This window comes from Lygodium microphyllum, chromosome 7, assembly GCF_053477565.2.
Source record: "Lygodium microphyllum isolate KBCC chromosome 7, Lygodium_microphyllum_v1.1.10, whole genome shotgun sequence".
NCBI lineage: Eukaryota > Viridiplantae > Streptophyta > Polypodiopsida > Schizaeales > Lygodiaceae > Lygodium > Lygodium microphyllum.
In genome coordinates this window covers 11,129,567-11,145,977 of record NC_141141.1, presented here as the reverse complement: position 1 = coordinate 11,145,977, position 16,411 = coordinate 11,129,567, and positions in this window count along the sequence as shown.

Here is a 16,411-nt window from a genome sequence, read left to right as displayed (position 1 = left end):
ACTTGTGTTTTCTCCTGAAAGAGGAGAGAGAGAGAGAGAGAGAAAAGAAAAAGGCCCAGGGAAGATGAAAGTTTGTGGCTCCCCGGCGCCTTTTCTTTTTAAGATATTTCCCAAAATCCCTCCCCCCCGGGGTCCTTTTTGGGTTGCGGGCCCCGCCCGCTCTACACGTGCCTGCGCGCGAGGGTCTGCGCTTTTTGCGCCACGTCACTCACTCCCCCTTCCACGTCAGAACTTAGGCCGATGATCGATCTACTTCCGTGTCCCTTTTCCAAGGCCTTATCTCCACCTAAAAAGTCTTTAAAAAATATCCGCGGATATATTGCTTTTCCATACCTTTTGCATCTTGGCCGTCCACTCACTCCAGGCCCTTTCCCAGCCGTCAATTCCAATCTGCCGGTACTTTGCGACCACGTGGTGATGCGCAAGCGCTCATTTTTTCCCCTCTAAATAAATCAATCAATCAAATTGCAATACAGCCTCGTGGCAACAGGGCGATTCCCCTCGTGTATCTATTTTCCTTTCGTTTCATTTCAGTGCTATGATCAAAATACTAGCTGGTACCGCATCATTGCGAAGCTCACAAGACTAGGATAATAATAGGAGGATGAAGCACATAGTTAGTTGTGGCCTTAGAAAAGGAAGATGTAGCCATTAGAAAGGGAAGGCCTCATTTTCCTAGTCACGTGACAAGAAGCACTAAAACACTTCCCACGAGCTTTACATATCCAAAAATTAGAGCTAGGTCGCACCAAGTTCTACATAATGTGTAACATGCAAATATTGATGTCATTAACATGAGCTCGCACCTTTTGGAAGGCTAAAATTGCAAATTTCCTTGAAACTATCGCCTTCCCACTATGAGTTTGGGAAGGAATCGAAAATAGGAAACTTATTCATTTTGGGAAACTTTTGTTATTTATGAAACAGATATAATTACTTTGCCCTCATTACCTGCAATAGATGGTCAAAGAACTTTGTTTGGCTTCCACCTTTCACCAGTACCACAGGCACATCATTGATTATGCTAGTTATCCTAGCTACCATCAGTACTATGCCAAGGTGCTTTCAAACTTTGTGTTATGCATTTGAAGCTTTCATCCCCTTTTCATGTCCCATTTCAAGATCACCATGGGAAGCCCCTATCACATATGCAAATCAATCAACATTATCATGCCATTAACGAATTGACTAGAAAAGTGATCGCATCTAGCCAGTACTGAGTAGTTTGCACTCCCAACATGCCACTAACGAATTGGCTAGAAAGTGATCGCATCTAGTCTGACCAATATTGAGGAGTTTGCACTCCCAACATTTCATTAGAACCCACTTTTTCATTGGTGTTACTAGAAGCTCAAGTGCTTGGGAATCCCTCCCTTAACCCAAAAACTCCTGATGCAACGGCATCCTAGTGGGATGACTAGGTCATACCCCCTCCCCTGCCCCAACTTGGATGGGACCCAACCCTTAGTAACCACTTGTGCAATCTCAAATTCACATGTGGAAATAAAAAACTCAAAGATTTTGTCTTTATTCAAACATTGAAGCCATGCTAGATTGTTTTTATTACAGCATTCAACTTGCTGCTATCACACCAAGAAAGTTAAAACTCATTTGTGATTTGGGGAAAAAAAAAAGTCAAAAACTGTGATGTTGTGCAAAGAATCCTTTCATCCACAATTGCAAGATTGGAGGGCAATGGATCGAAAGGGCCTAAACTCTACTCCTCGAAACGAATATTAGTAGCAATAGGTGTGAATCAAAGGTCCAACTAGATTATAGACGAATATGCAAAAATATCATCAAGTGTAGAAAAAACATCAAAGGTACATGCCCTTGTGGAAAGCTACTCTATGAAAATCATTAGAGTAAATTAGAGTTAATCCACAAGTAGGTCAATGGAACTACACAATGAAATTTTCTAATGTGAACACTTGAGAGAAAACAACATGTATTGCACACAAAGGAGGGAGATAAATAAGATCCACAAGCTGTCAATCAATCAACATGGATGTATATCCATTGACATTTTATAGTCAACGACATACCCCCTTTTTACTACATCAATTGGTAGTGTGCAAAAACTCCTCATTCACCTAACAATCACAACACCACACAAACCAATATAAACCAAAAACAAGGTTGGCATTCATATGGAAAAATACACATAGCTAGGAAACACCATTCTAGTCATGGGAGAATAAGGTTAGAACTGTCTCCTACAAAACCCAAGAATTCCAGTGGATAAAACAATGTAGATTTGTTCTACCAAGAGACATAGAACCAATGCTTCTGTTGGCTTTTACGACTTGTCCATCTGTCACCACCCCATACCTAGTCACATTCAAGCTCTAAGAAAAACCTTCGCAGTGGAAGTCCAACACAGATGTGTGGCTATCATGGCATACATCAAACTACCCACTATGGATGCATAAGGGATCTTGGCCATCTTGGCCTTCTGCTCATCAGATTGTGGACAATTAGCTTGACTAACCTTCATGTAAGAAAGTAAAGGATAGCCAATGGGCTTAGCATCCTTGTAGATGAAACCGTTCAAGGACCTTCTAGATGTACTCCTTCTGTGACAAGTAGAGGAGCCCCTTAGAGTGATCGTGTGTAATGTGTATCCCAAGAATATGTGAGGCATGTCCCATGTCTTTTATCTCAAAGCTCTTCTTGAGCTAACCTTTCAAGATATCCAACTCATTATGAGTACTCCTAGTAATCAATATATCATTCACATAGAGGATCAAAATCATAAGGCTGCCATCACTAGCTTGCTTTGTGTATAAACATGAATCCATATCACTGCAGGAATATCCTTGTGAATGCATAAAAGCATCAAACTTGTGGTACTATTCCCTAGGTGTGTATTACTCAAGACCATAATAAATGCTCTTTCTCAATTTGCACACTAGGTAGTCCTTGCCATGTTCCTCAAAGGCCTTAGGCTCCTCCATGTAAATCTCATTATACAAGTCCCCATGAAGAAAAGCCATCTTGACACACATATGATAGAGATCTAAGTCCAACTGAGCTACCAAAGCTAGTACCAAGCATAGGGTAAGCATCTTCACAATAGAAGAAAAGACTTCATTAAAGTCCACAACATGTTCCTGCTTGAAGTCCTTAGCAACCAATCTGGTCTTGTATCCTGACTTGGGTGTCCATGGGTTCTTTTTAACTTATACGCCCACTTTCATGGCAAAGCACGCTTGCCATTAGGCAAAGGAAATAAATCCCATATATGATTATTCTGCAGTGAGTCATACTCTTACTACATGACCCTCTCCCAAGAGTAACTATCACCACTGTGCATGGCCTCATCATAAGTAAGAGTCTCACTAGCATCTGTCACCATAACATAATCCATAGAGGGCTCAAACCACGTATACTATTGTTTATCTCTGTTAGACCACCTCAAAGCTACTGGTGGGGCCTATACATCCTGTAGAGCATCAGAGACTTGGACCACTAGGGCATCGACTATTGTGGCAGGCTGTCTAGATGGCTGCACATTAATAGAAGGCTCCTCTTGAAATATCACCTTGCATACCTCAACAACATGCTCAGGCTGTTTATGCATTTTCTCCTCATGGAAAACAACATCATGGTTGTGGATAGCCTTTTGAGCCTACAAATCCCAAAGGCAATATTCCATCTCACCTGCATCTTCATAACCAAGAAAGATGTGTTTCCTAAACTTAGGATCTAGTTATTATACCTCCTCTGTAACCTGATAGTCAAGAGCAGTACATGGGGACTAATTTATCAAGTGTACAATAGTAGTAATTGTCTTAGCCCAAAAATATTGTGATAAGCTTGCTTGGCCAAGCATACTGCGAACTCACTACTCAATTGTCCTATTTATGCACTCAGCCATACCATTCTAGGGTGGGGTGTATGGGGCGGTCAACAGACACTTTTTAACACCCTTCTCATCACAAAACTACTCAAAGGCTTTAGAGACATACTCACCCCTATTATTTGACCTTAGGGATTTTAGCATATACCCAAACTGGTTCTCAACCAAAGCAAGCCAATACTGAAATGCAGCCAAGACTTTTGATTTTTGCTTAATAAGATATGCCCAAACCTTATGCGCATAGTCATCAATAAAAGTAACGAAATACTTCGCACCACCTAACAATTTGCAAGGCATGGGACCACACATCCAAATGAACAAGAGCCAATGGTGTAGAGGTGATCAACCTCCAGGACCCATGGACTGCTTATTGTTTCAAACGTTCCAAGAAAGCTGAGCACTAATGGCTACCTCTCACATAGCTGGCGTGCCATCCAGCTCTACGAGTATAGTGAGCTTACCTCCATGCCCGATTGAGTTGCCTCCTCTCCTGAGCACTCCTGTAGCTCCATAATCCAAGTGCAAGCTCCATGCTCCAAGCTCCATTGCCGCGAGCAAGAGAAGAGAAGAGAAGAAGAGAGGAGAAGATGGAGAGCTTCTCCACCACAGTTCCTCACCCCCACACACTCACTCCCTCACACTCCCTCTCTCAAGCACAAGCTCAAGCAAGAAGAAGAAGAAGAAGAAGAGAGCTATTTTTGGCCACACACAAGAATGAACTTCTCATTCACTTTTCAACTTTATATACAAAACCCTAAATCCCTTTTGGGCAGTCATCCTCTTATCCCCTTTTTCCCATTGTCCTCCTATCTTTCTAGCTTCCTTCCTACCGCCCTTCTACCTTTACAAATTGCACAGGTGAGAGCCCGGGCGCTCTAAAAATAAATCATAGTGCGCCTTGCGCTCTTTTACAAAAGTGTTGACATGCGCTTTTTCTTGTGCACCTTTCTCCTTGATTTAGGACTTTCCTACACTTCTTGTGTTTTCAGATTCTTCTTGGCCCACCTTCATCTTCCGTTTCACTTTTGCCTTGGTCTTGTCTTCTACTTTAAATTGTCTGGATTTTCCACCTTGTTCGTCTGAGGATTAACATTACCCCCCTCCTAAACGAGTGCCAATCCCATGGCACTCACTGTCGTAGGTAGCAGGCTTTGGCATGCACCAAAGACGTGGGTGGAAGGGGCTGTTGTGATTTTCCTTAGAGTTTTGGTGGTGCAGATGAAGGTGGTTGGGTGGCACTTTGTTGGCCTAATTGGTTGGTGATAGGGTTGTTGAAGTTGGTGATAGGGCTGGTTTTTGTTGGGAGTTGCACTCATGTGTTGGCATAGGTGTTGATGTTCTGGGGATTCTGCGAGACGGTCTACGATTCTTTGGTGGGCTTGCGGGATGATAAAGGATAATAATTCAGAGTTGAGTGTTGATGAAGAGCTAACAATACTTTCATTGGAGTCTGCAATACCTGCAATTGAAAACCTCTCATATGTGGTCTCTCCCTGGGGGTAGTGCTAGTCTTCTTATTGTGCACAAGATGTAGTTTGATTAGTTTTGGAGATAGGTCACAAACTCTAAGCAAGCTCAGAGTATTGTCCTGCACTTGAGGATCCAAACAATGTATAGCTTGTGGTTCACATATTATGTGAGTGCCCGTGCACACTTAGATTTTACATAGTTAGAAGACTGCTAATCTAGTGCCTCGTAGCAATGTGTGGATGAAGCAAGGGTTCAATGGGATGAAAAAAAATGGTCGATGTTAAGGAGAAGTGCACATGAAGGCTTCTTAAGACATCATTTGTGATTTTGACAACATGATGTAGCATAATTGAGCTCATTGATACCTTAGCTTTTGGTAGTTGGTAGCTACTTGTATTATTCGAAGCATACAGTGTACTTTCCATGGCCTTTTGTGCTCGCTTACCACTATTGATTGCAATAGTACTGAGATGGAGTGCGAAAAAAAAGAATCGTGCAAATGGGTTAGGATGACAAGTCTCTAACCATAGGCGAGACAAGCTCCCTAGGTATGTCCTACCCTTGATGTGCCTTGAATAATTGTGGGGGATGTGTACAGGGCTAGGGGACTAGGGACGAAGCCAGCCGACTAAGGTCACTGGACATACCTAATTTGAGGACCCTTAGGTGTTGTGCTGTGATTGTGAGTGTTTTTTTTTATATACATGAATACAACCATTGCAATACGTTGAGGCTATCAGCCTTTCATTTGAATTGGGAAATGTTGAGAGTCAAAGGTTGTGAAAATGGATATTACACGATGATTGTGTTACTAGCCTCATTGCTAGGGGAACATTTGTTGAGATGGGGAGATACACTTGAGATCTTGCAAAACCTCTTTGTAACATGCGATGTTGGTACAATTGAGGTAGCAACTGCTGTGAGCCAAATGTAGAGTTTGACCCAGAAGGAGAAAGTAACCAATGACTGTGCTTTGGGCCATGCGATGTGGGCGGGCTGCAAGGGTGATTTTTGCTTTCGATAGTGAGGCTTGCGTCATGGCTCTTTGTGGGGATGGTGGTCTTGTGGTGCCTTGGACATTGAATGCTTTCGTATAGAGACCTATGTCATCCTGTATCCACTTGACAACTCGTGAGGGTACATGCAAGTCATATGTTTCAACTATAATGAACAGATGCAATACAAATAGACATCACTTATCTAAATCCCATGGTATTGACTTAGATGCATATCACATGTTCTTGATTATCTTTTTTTTTTGTTAAAGGCATGAAATATATTAAAAGTAGATATGAAAAATTTGCACAATTGGAGAGTCTGCCCCTTTTAACCATCTAACGATAAAAAATTACGGCCAGATAGCACTTGGTAAGCATCTTATACAAAATGTGGGCTATTCAATTTGTATGAGGCGGGGTGAGTTTGGGTAACCAAGCAATTGGGGCGTTGCCAATGGGGGGCTCTTATCAAGCCAGGTAGGGGAGATATCGACTGGGACCCAAATGGTGTAGTCCCTGGCCACTGCCGTATCAAGAATGCTTTGAAATAGTTCAGTAAATTCCTTCTAGTTTTTAGCTTCCTTTTCTTCTTTTGAGAACTTGGTGCCCAAGCGTCTGGGGAGGGCCTGCATGGCCAGGGTCGCTACCCCTCGGGGGTTCCCTTGAGTCTTTCTTTTCTTGGCTTGGGGAGTTTTCGGCATGGATCGTGGGCGGTATCGCTTTGGGTCTCATCTCAGCACATACCTCTTTAGGGTAGGCACGTGTATTCTGATGGAGGAGCTTGTGTCATATGCTCCCTTTACGGAGGAGAGCTTCTTTGCAGGCCAGCTACATTGTGTGCTCCACAACAGGCTATTGTAGAGAAACCTGCAAAATGTGAACCAAGGGTTAGACCCTAAGGCAAGATAGAGCTATTTGCATGAAAGGGATTAAACAGTGGATTATCAAGTGCATATGATGAGGAGGGGTGAGGTGAGGCATGCAGTGTTTGCTATAGAGGGACGGCCCCTGTGATGATGTTCATCCTACCTCGAATGCGGGGCGTATTCCAACCAATAGCAGATCTTTTCTCACACCAAGTTGCACAGCGTGGTTGTGATGGAATGGGGCAGGGCTCATCCCCAGAAGGATAGATCAAAACAAGGGAAAGCCTTTAGAAGGGGATGATGCCCCATCTACACCCTCTGAGGTGTTGGCCAGGGCTTCCCACGGTGGCAATGAGGACTGCATGCCCTCCACCTGGAGGCGAAAACGGTCACGACTTCTAGACACATGGTGGGGGGAGGACCTGAGGAGCTCATCCTGTCAAACCCAAACTTTTCTTCCTATGCTTGACTATCATTGCTTGTGTGTGTTGGTATTATTTATACACAGTCACAAAACTCATTGTTTATTTATATACAATTTATGCATCCTTGTCACTTCGTGAGGATAAAAACCATTTGTAGAACTCGGGATTGTACTAGAGTGTGGCACACGCATCCAGTACTCATGGCAGCTTACTCAATAATAACATATATTTTGCAACATCTAGTAGCATGGTACCTTGTCTGATTCTACTCGCAACATGTAGCTCCTCCTCAATGAGAATCTTATTACTCAATGAGGATGTAGCATTGACTAAGTCCCTGCCCTGAATGGCAGTCAATGCTACATGTAGCTCCTCCTCAATGAGTTTTGACTAAGTCCCTGCCCTGAATGGCAGTCAATGCTCGAAAGGAAGTTGGCGCCACATAATTTGGGTCTCTTTGAGACCGCCATTTGGCCAATCGCCCCTCTGAGACTGTCATAATCTGGGCTCCAAGTTTAGCCACTGTAGCACGGTTTTCAAACCAACACTTTTCAAACTGACTTTGACATTCTAATTGTCGTTTTAGTTGCTCTATCTCTAAGAGATTTGGTTGGCAAAGCACATCGTTGAATGTCACAATTAAGCGTAAGTTGTCGGCTTCCTCATAAGAGATTAGTTGCATGTGCTTATGTAGGAGCTTGTCATAGTGCTCATCAAGATATTCTTGCTCTTCCCAGGATAGAGGACATGGCAAGTATCCCTCAAGCTGCTCCCTAGGGAATGTACCCATGTCTACAAGGACGTAGATACGTGTGAATATTTTGAGTTTAGCATCCAACTCAATAAAGCACTCTGTGACAGTTCTATGTTCTATGAAGGCTTGCTCGGTTGCTATCTCATGTGCAATAAGGTTTTGGGAGTTTCCCTTGGCTTTAGGATAGCTAAGGGCTCAAGCCTAGATGAGTAAGATTGGCCAATGCTAGGGTTGCTTATGTCCTCAGGGTTTTCATGTTTCTCCTGAGGCTTTTTTGTTATTGTGTCATGGTTCTCCTTGGATGTGACTAGTATAGTTTTGTAACCCTGTTGTGACAATGTTGTATCCACTCTTGATTGGCCAATGTAAGTTCTGTTGTCAATGGATTGAGTGTTGCAAGCAACCATTGATGGTAATGGTTGCATTGACTTATCAAAACAAACGGATGTGTCTGAGGTTTCACCGTTGTTAGGAGAGATGGTGATGGGTTCATTCGTGGATGGACTCAATGCTTTATTCCCAAGCTGTTCAACACTCTTGGTCTCAATCTTCTTGGCGTCAATAGCTACTTGCAACTGTTATTGTTTTTGTTGTTTTCTCCTCTTTTTCTTGGGAAATTGAGGTGTATCCTTTAAAGACTCAATACCTTGAACCACGCCAGTCATTGATGTGCTTGGTTGTGGGCCTCAACATTCTCTTTCTCTAGTGTGTCCTCATGGAGCATAGCTGTGGCCTACTGAACAGCCTTACTAGGTTCTAAGGGTACCACTGTCTCTCTTTGTGGAGAGTTTAGCTCTTTAGCCAATTCTCTTTCATTTAGCCCTTCATTCGATTGCATTGGCAGTTGCTCCTAGTTGAGTGTTTGCTCTAGACTCTTGTCCTTACCCATTGAAACATGCCTCCTTTGCTTCTTATCAGAGCGGGTGTTGTGTTTAGAGTTGTTTTTCTCTTACTCAGGAGGTTCGAGTAACTCTAGAGTAGAACCAAGAGATGGCTTAGGATTCCTATCATGTAGGCTTGGGTGTAACCAGCTGAAGAAGTTAGGGTTGTATTGATGGGAAGTATAGAGATCTAGGATTGTCGGATCTTGAGTGAGGCAGAAGACATATGTGCTGATATCAAGAACCATGCTCCCTAATCCTAGCCTGATAGCCACATGTAGATCTTCTTTTAGAAGTAATTTATTGTACAAGGGATGTTTTTGGATAGTGGCAGAAAGCTGGACCTCATGGACCATTGCCAACACTCTTAATGAGGTCAAGGCAACACACGTGGGATCATGTATTGATGTCCAAAGGGCTTTCCTTTGCTCTAGCCTCTCTTCCCTCAAAAATCGGTGTGCAAACAAAACGTCGCCATCTCCTGCTTTACGCCCGAAAAAACAGCCCACCCCCCCCATGAAATCAAAATTTTTAGGGGCCCCCCAAAGGGAGCCTCCAAGGGTCACACCCTTTTGCCCCTAAAGTCCATTTACACTTGACCTTTTTGGGTCTTGATCTCCTCCCGGGCACTACCATTCGGCTGTCTGGTGTCGGATTTGAGGTCTAGAAATTTTTGGCAGTCCATCTTGGAGTCCCCCATGACTAGGCATCTCCCGAAGTCTCATCTGACATGCCAATAAATTATGAAAATTCCCCAACCGTCGCTCCGTGGGTCTTTAAAGCACTTTAGGGGTTTGCTGCTTAAAATTGTATTGATTGCAGCTGCCGCCTTAGACGAAGTCTATTTTTCCCTTGAAATTTGTATTTTTTGGCTATTTTCAAGCGCTTTGCAGAGTCAAAAATCAGTTGTCAAAAACCATCATCATCTAGCTAACCAGTACTAATCAAGCTCTTCTTTGAGCTGAGATACATGCATGACATGCTAAAGAGTGAAGACAAATCCATACTGAAAGTGTAGCTACACACTACCAATACTTGCAATGTCATATGCATAGTTGTCCCCAAGATGGACAACTTCGTGTGTCTGCCCGTAGTGTAGTCAGAAAACCACTTGCGATGAGGGGTGACATGAAAAGAGGCACCTGAATCTAAAATCCAAGTGTGCATGTCATCATCTGTATCTGCAATCAGGGCATGTGCACTGAAACAAGAAGACCAAGAGGATATCATTCCCACTGTCGCTCTCATGGCTGACTACATTCACCTCTTCGATCTTTACATTGCTCTTCTCAGTAGGCTGACTCTCTTTCTTCTCTTCTTTGCTATCATATGTCTTCTTTCCCTTGCCTTTCTCTTTCTTCCATCTATAGTAGCTACGTTTGAAGTGACCCCTCTTGCCACAGTGATGGCATTCAACATCCTTACCACGGGATTTATTACATCTCTTGCTATCAGATTTCCCTTTCTGTTGCGATCTGCCTCTGGTATGCAAAGCATTGGAAGACTTGCTAGAGGCATTGTTTTGCTCATTCATTTCTTCCATGAGTAGAGCACTCTCTACATCTGAATACAATAGCATAGCATTAGAATTGCTCATAGCAATCCTAAAAGTATCCCAGCTCTCTAGCAAAGTGCATAGCAACAAGAACGTAGCTTTGAACTCCTCATCAATGTTGAACTTCAAGGCAACAAGCTGGCTAAAAATAGAATTAAACTCACTAAGGTGAGTAGGCATGGCAGTGTCTTCTTTCATGCGCAAATCCATGAGTTTCTTCAGTCAGTAGACTTTGCTTGTAGCACTTTTTTGGTCATACAATCTTTTACCAGTGTCCAAATGGCATAAGCAATATGAAGCCCTTCTATGTTGAACAACAAAGCATCGGAGACTGACAGCTTGATGGTCGAGCAAGCAAGCTCATTCAACTCATCCCAGTCATCTTGATCTACATTTGCTGGTTTTATCCCCTTCTCTTTGATCGGCTTTGCATGCTTCTTTTGCAATTATAGCACTAATTTTGCCAAACTGCAAAGTTGTGTGCTCCTTCAAGCTTCTTGATGTGCAGTAAATTGCTATTGCCACTACTTCCAACCATAGTTGCAACCCAAAAGTACACAAATGCAAGCCAAAAAATGTTAAGACAAGTGACCAAGAAGAACTATAAATTTCAACCAGCAAGAGATTCCAAGATCTTTGATTCAGATCACTATACTGATCATATCCAACATATCAATGGCATATGGACTCATACAACAGTGTATGTCCAACAAGCATTTGACAATTGCATCTATGACCTATCCGTAGTAAAGACTTGTTGTCCACTATTTACAGCTTCAAAATGTCTACACAAACTAATGCATTTCAGCCCAAACATGACATATAAAGCATGTCCAATCTCTGCCCTAAGTGTATGTGGGTAATCCAGTACCAAAACAGTGTCTACCAACTCAAGTGGGAAGCATAGAGTCCAACTCTCTCAAATTTGTTCCTGTGACCTGCAATTTTATGACAATCACAGGAGCAAGATTTCAATCCTCCAAAACAAGCATAAGATCTTCCCAAGGCTGTTTCCACGTACATGACATCAAAGTCAAGCATCAATACATCATTGTGAAACCCTGAGATCAAGCTTGGAAGCAATGCATGAGACATGTACTATCAAAATAGTTTTCAGCCCTGTATGTTCCAGCCAACAAATCCCTATCAAAATTGAGTGAAATCTCAGTCAAAATCATCCTAAATGCGCTTCAATACTTAGGCATATCATTCCTCAGTGTCTTGACATCACTTGAGCATGTATATGCATCAACATGCATGTCCGAGGACCAACGTCTTTAAAGGACAGAGCTACTTGTAAATTGTAGGCTGTGGACTATGTATTATTCTAGCCACAAGCAAGTCTACAAACTAAGCAAAATGATTGCCAAGGTTAGCTTCAAATGACCTCAAGACAATGCCACATGATCCCTGAGACATCCAGCATCCACTGACATCCAATAGCCATCAAATGAGCATGATCTGTATGCACCAAATACACAAAGATATGTGCTGCCCTGTTTCTAACTCATAAACTGTGTAAACCACAATCCCAAATCTGAAGGTAGGTGCTCCAAGCCGGCATGAGGAGTCAATGCCAAGACTCAATACCAAGCATCCAGGGGCTCAAGTGTGCAGTCCTTCATTGCCTATGATGAGGGATATGTTGAAAAGTGCCACGAGAGGGCCTGCTGTCTATAGGCGCAAACAACATGGACTATTTAGGCAGGGCAATAGCACTATGTGGAGTCAATGGGACCCAAGGGGGAGGGGCATAGACAGAGCCAAAGAGGGCTTACACAATGCCCACACAAGCCTCTATGAGTTATAGACAAAATAGAGGTGGAGAAGCTTCAACACACCTAAGCTATGGTTGTCCTGCAACAACTTGTGACAATTCAAAAAATGACTTACTAACCCTGTTGCCAAGCTCCAATTCCACAATGCCAAGCTCTAACTCCAAGTCATGTGCTTTGATACCACTTTGTTGAATGTAGAGATCAAAGGAGTGAAGCCGTGATGTAGGTGAGAGACAGAGACAATGACACAGTAGCTTTGTGGTACTCAAGAGTACCCAATAAAGTTTTCAGATAGGTATATAAGTCATGTACAAGCCCACCCCTTAGGGCAGGCACAGCCCTTTATCCCAACAATCCTCTCTCTCTCTCTCTCTCTCTCTCTCTCTCTCTCTCTCTCTCTCTCTCTCTCTCTCTCTCTCTCTCTCCCCCCCCTTCTACCATAGCTCTTGCTTTTGCTTCATGCTTCCACTTCAGGACTCACTCCCTTCAACTGCCGGTATATCAGAGTCGTTGCACCAATAATGAGGAGCTATTCCCCTTTAGTTTACTTCAGCTTGATAAAAGCTTCAGCTTGAAGGTTCCATGGCAGTTCAGCCCTCTTTTTCTCAAGGTATAAATCTTGCTCTTGCTTCTTTCTTGGTTGCTCCTTCCGCTTGAGGCTTGTTTCGGAGCTTCAAGACCATTACCCAAGCTTCAGTAAGTGCTCAATAGCATTCAATACCATCGGTAGAGGCAGTAGGAGTGGCCATCAATTCAACATGAATTGCGCCTAGGAGTGGCCATCAATTCAACATGAATTGCGCCAGTTTGTTGCCTCTCATTGCTGGTCAATCTACCCTATCTCTCCTAGCTCCTGGCACTCCTCCCTTGGCAACCTTTGGAATCTTCCCCGATATCAGTCTTATTATCTTACACATCATTTGAAGCTCCTAAGATCAGCCATTGATTCATAACTTGTGATAGCCTGCTATCATACAATTTGAGACAACACTTCATTCATTGTCTGGAGGTCACTTATGCTTTCTGGATGTCTATTTGATACCAGATTATCTAGAGATGTTATGCCAATGTATTGGAATACTATGGAATTGATTTGAGCACTCTTTTGCTCAATTTTATAGAAGTTTTTTTACTATTGTAATAAGCAGGACTAAATGCTATTTTATTAGTGAAAGCATATGCATGTTGCTCTCGACTGCTACCGACTATTCGAGGTGATGTACTGATACTTATGGTTCATGTTGCATGCTTCGTTGTGCTCTCGAATTGCTTTTTGAGCTGAGATTAGAGATTTAAATCTTAACATTAGTTGTCATTCATTGTTATGTATGGCTGTTTGATGCTCCAATAAGTGCTTTGCCAGTTACTTGGGCCAAATGCTCCTTGATATATGCTACTTGGATCTTGGATACATGAATGTCTTTCACATGATGTTTTTAGCTCTGTTTGCTTGTCTGGCATTTGAATTTTGTTCCAATGGGAGTCACTACTTAACACTTGGATGTTACGTTGAGCATTTGGTTATGCAGTTGAGCTTGAGGGTCTTACAGTGAGACCATGGTACTTGGTGACATGTACATGCTCTTGTTATGCTTTATGTATGCAGTTGATGCTTACTGGGCTGATTTGGCGTTACTTTTGGGCCAGCACCTATCTCAATCACAATGTTATCAATGACTATGTATCTTGGTTGGTTATGCACTAAGCTTTTTATTACATTGCTCAGTCCATTGTGCATCCAATTGGTCTCTTCTATTATACGTGAGATCCACTCTATGCATGATGGTTATGCCTATGGGATGTATCTCAGTTTAACACATTGATTCTTTGGCAATTCTTAGTTCCATTTGTATCTTCGCTCATGCTAGTTGGAGCTATTCCCTGGCAGTTGCAGTTTGTCTTACATCAACGATTGCCTCTTTTTTGCATTGATTTCTTACTAGTGTAATTTATCTTCAACATACTGTAATTGCAGTTTATTGCACTGTTTATGCGAGTAGTCACCTTTATTTTATAGTTCTTTGCATTGAGGTTGTGGATAGTTCATTACTTGGTCAGTACCCCTTGTTTTTCAGTTTGATTTGGTTGTGGTTTTAGGATTGTTTACAGTAATTACAATAGCATGCTTTGATAGTTTATGCACTTGTTTGCCTTCATTATGGCTGGTGGCTCGAGTGATAGTACTATATTTAATATTAACAAGTTGGATAACACCAACTACAACTACTAGAAGGTCCAAATCGACAAGTTTTAGTACAGAAAATGCAAATTAGACCTTTGAAACATAAGGCTTTCAAGCTCAAACTTATTGATGTAAAAGATTAGGCTGAATTAGATAAGCTATGTAAGTCCAGCATCATATTGTCCCTCTCTAAGCAAGTATTCTATAATGTTGTCTCTGATGGGCAGTCCGCATGGGAATTATAGAAAAAGATATGCAATATCTATGACAAGCAAAGCCCTGCTTTTTCTCAGATGTATTGGCTAAAGCAACTCATGGACCTTCGAATGAAGGAGGGCACCTCTACGTCAACTCACTTAAATGAGCTTCATTCCATTATCAATCATTTGTCTTCGCAGATAATTGAATTGAAGGGTACTCTTCTTCCCTTGTTCCTCTTAGTTACATTGCCTGAATTATGGGATACCTTTCAAACTGCTATGTGTGCCAACATACCTACTACTAATGGGCTACAGTTCTAGGATGTAGAGGGTGCACTCTTGATTGAAGAGGTTAACAAAAAGAATGTCAATGCTTCCCATACCTCTCATGCTTTGATAGTTAGAGGCAATAATGCTAGGGGTGGTAATGACCGCCATAGGAGAAACCCTCAATAGTCTTGCTCTCAGTCACATGGATAGTCTCACAATAAGTCTTGTGGGTGTAAGTCCTCATTGACTTGTCATCACTGTGAAAAAGTAGGCCATATTTGGCCACAGTGCCATAAGATGCGCGAGGACAAGTGCAAAGAAAAGGGTGAGGGTAAAGTATAGGACAAAAATGATAATTGCATCATCGTCCGTAGCAAGTCCAGTGTTAATATTAAAGAGAGTAATGTTGTGAAACATTGATTTTGATGATGCTTTCATACTTGTAACTTCTTTTCTTGATACTTTACACAACTGATTGATGCTTTGTTAGGGTATTCTCAGTGTTGGCTCATAGATTCAATGGCTTCCTTTCATGTGATCCCTCATAGAGAGTGGTTTCACTCCCAGTGCAATTTGATTGGATCTATCCATTTGGATAATGAATTGGCACTCAAGATAGTTGGTATTGGTGATATCCAACTACAGTTTGGTTTAGGTTGCATATTTACTCTTAATGATGTATGTCATGTATCAACTCTCACAAAGAGTCTTATCTCTGCTGGCACTTTGGATGATGTAGGTTATGTAGTTTCTTTTGGAGATTCCTCATGGAAGATTACCTGTGAGAATCTTATCATTGCACATGTGGTGCTAAGTCCAACATTGTTTATCCCTTGCCTGTATCTGGGTCATTTAACCATATTTTGGTAGTGCCTGAAGGCTAGAGCGTATCAAAACCAAGGAAGTGCAAGAGGAAATCTAAACAAAAATTCAAGTCTCAAGGCAAGAAACCAAACATGACTATTCGAAAGGCCGATCCTTAGCCTAGCATGCTTAACAAGCAGACATCAGATGTAACCGTTGAGTGTGCACAAAGACCATTAGTGCCCAAGGAGCTGTTGACTTTCCAAGAGGATGATGAGCACCATAGGCACAATGTTGGTCATGGTAAGATTGATTGCTCAACAAAGAAAATGACAGAATTGTCAAACAACAACGAGCAAATTTTCC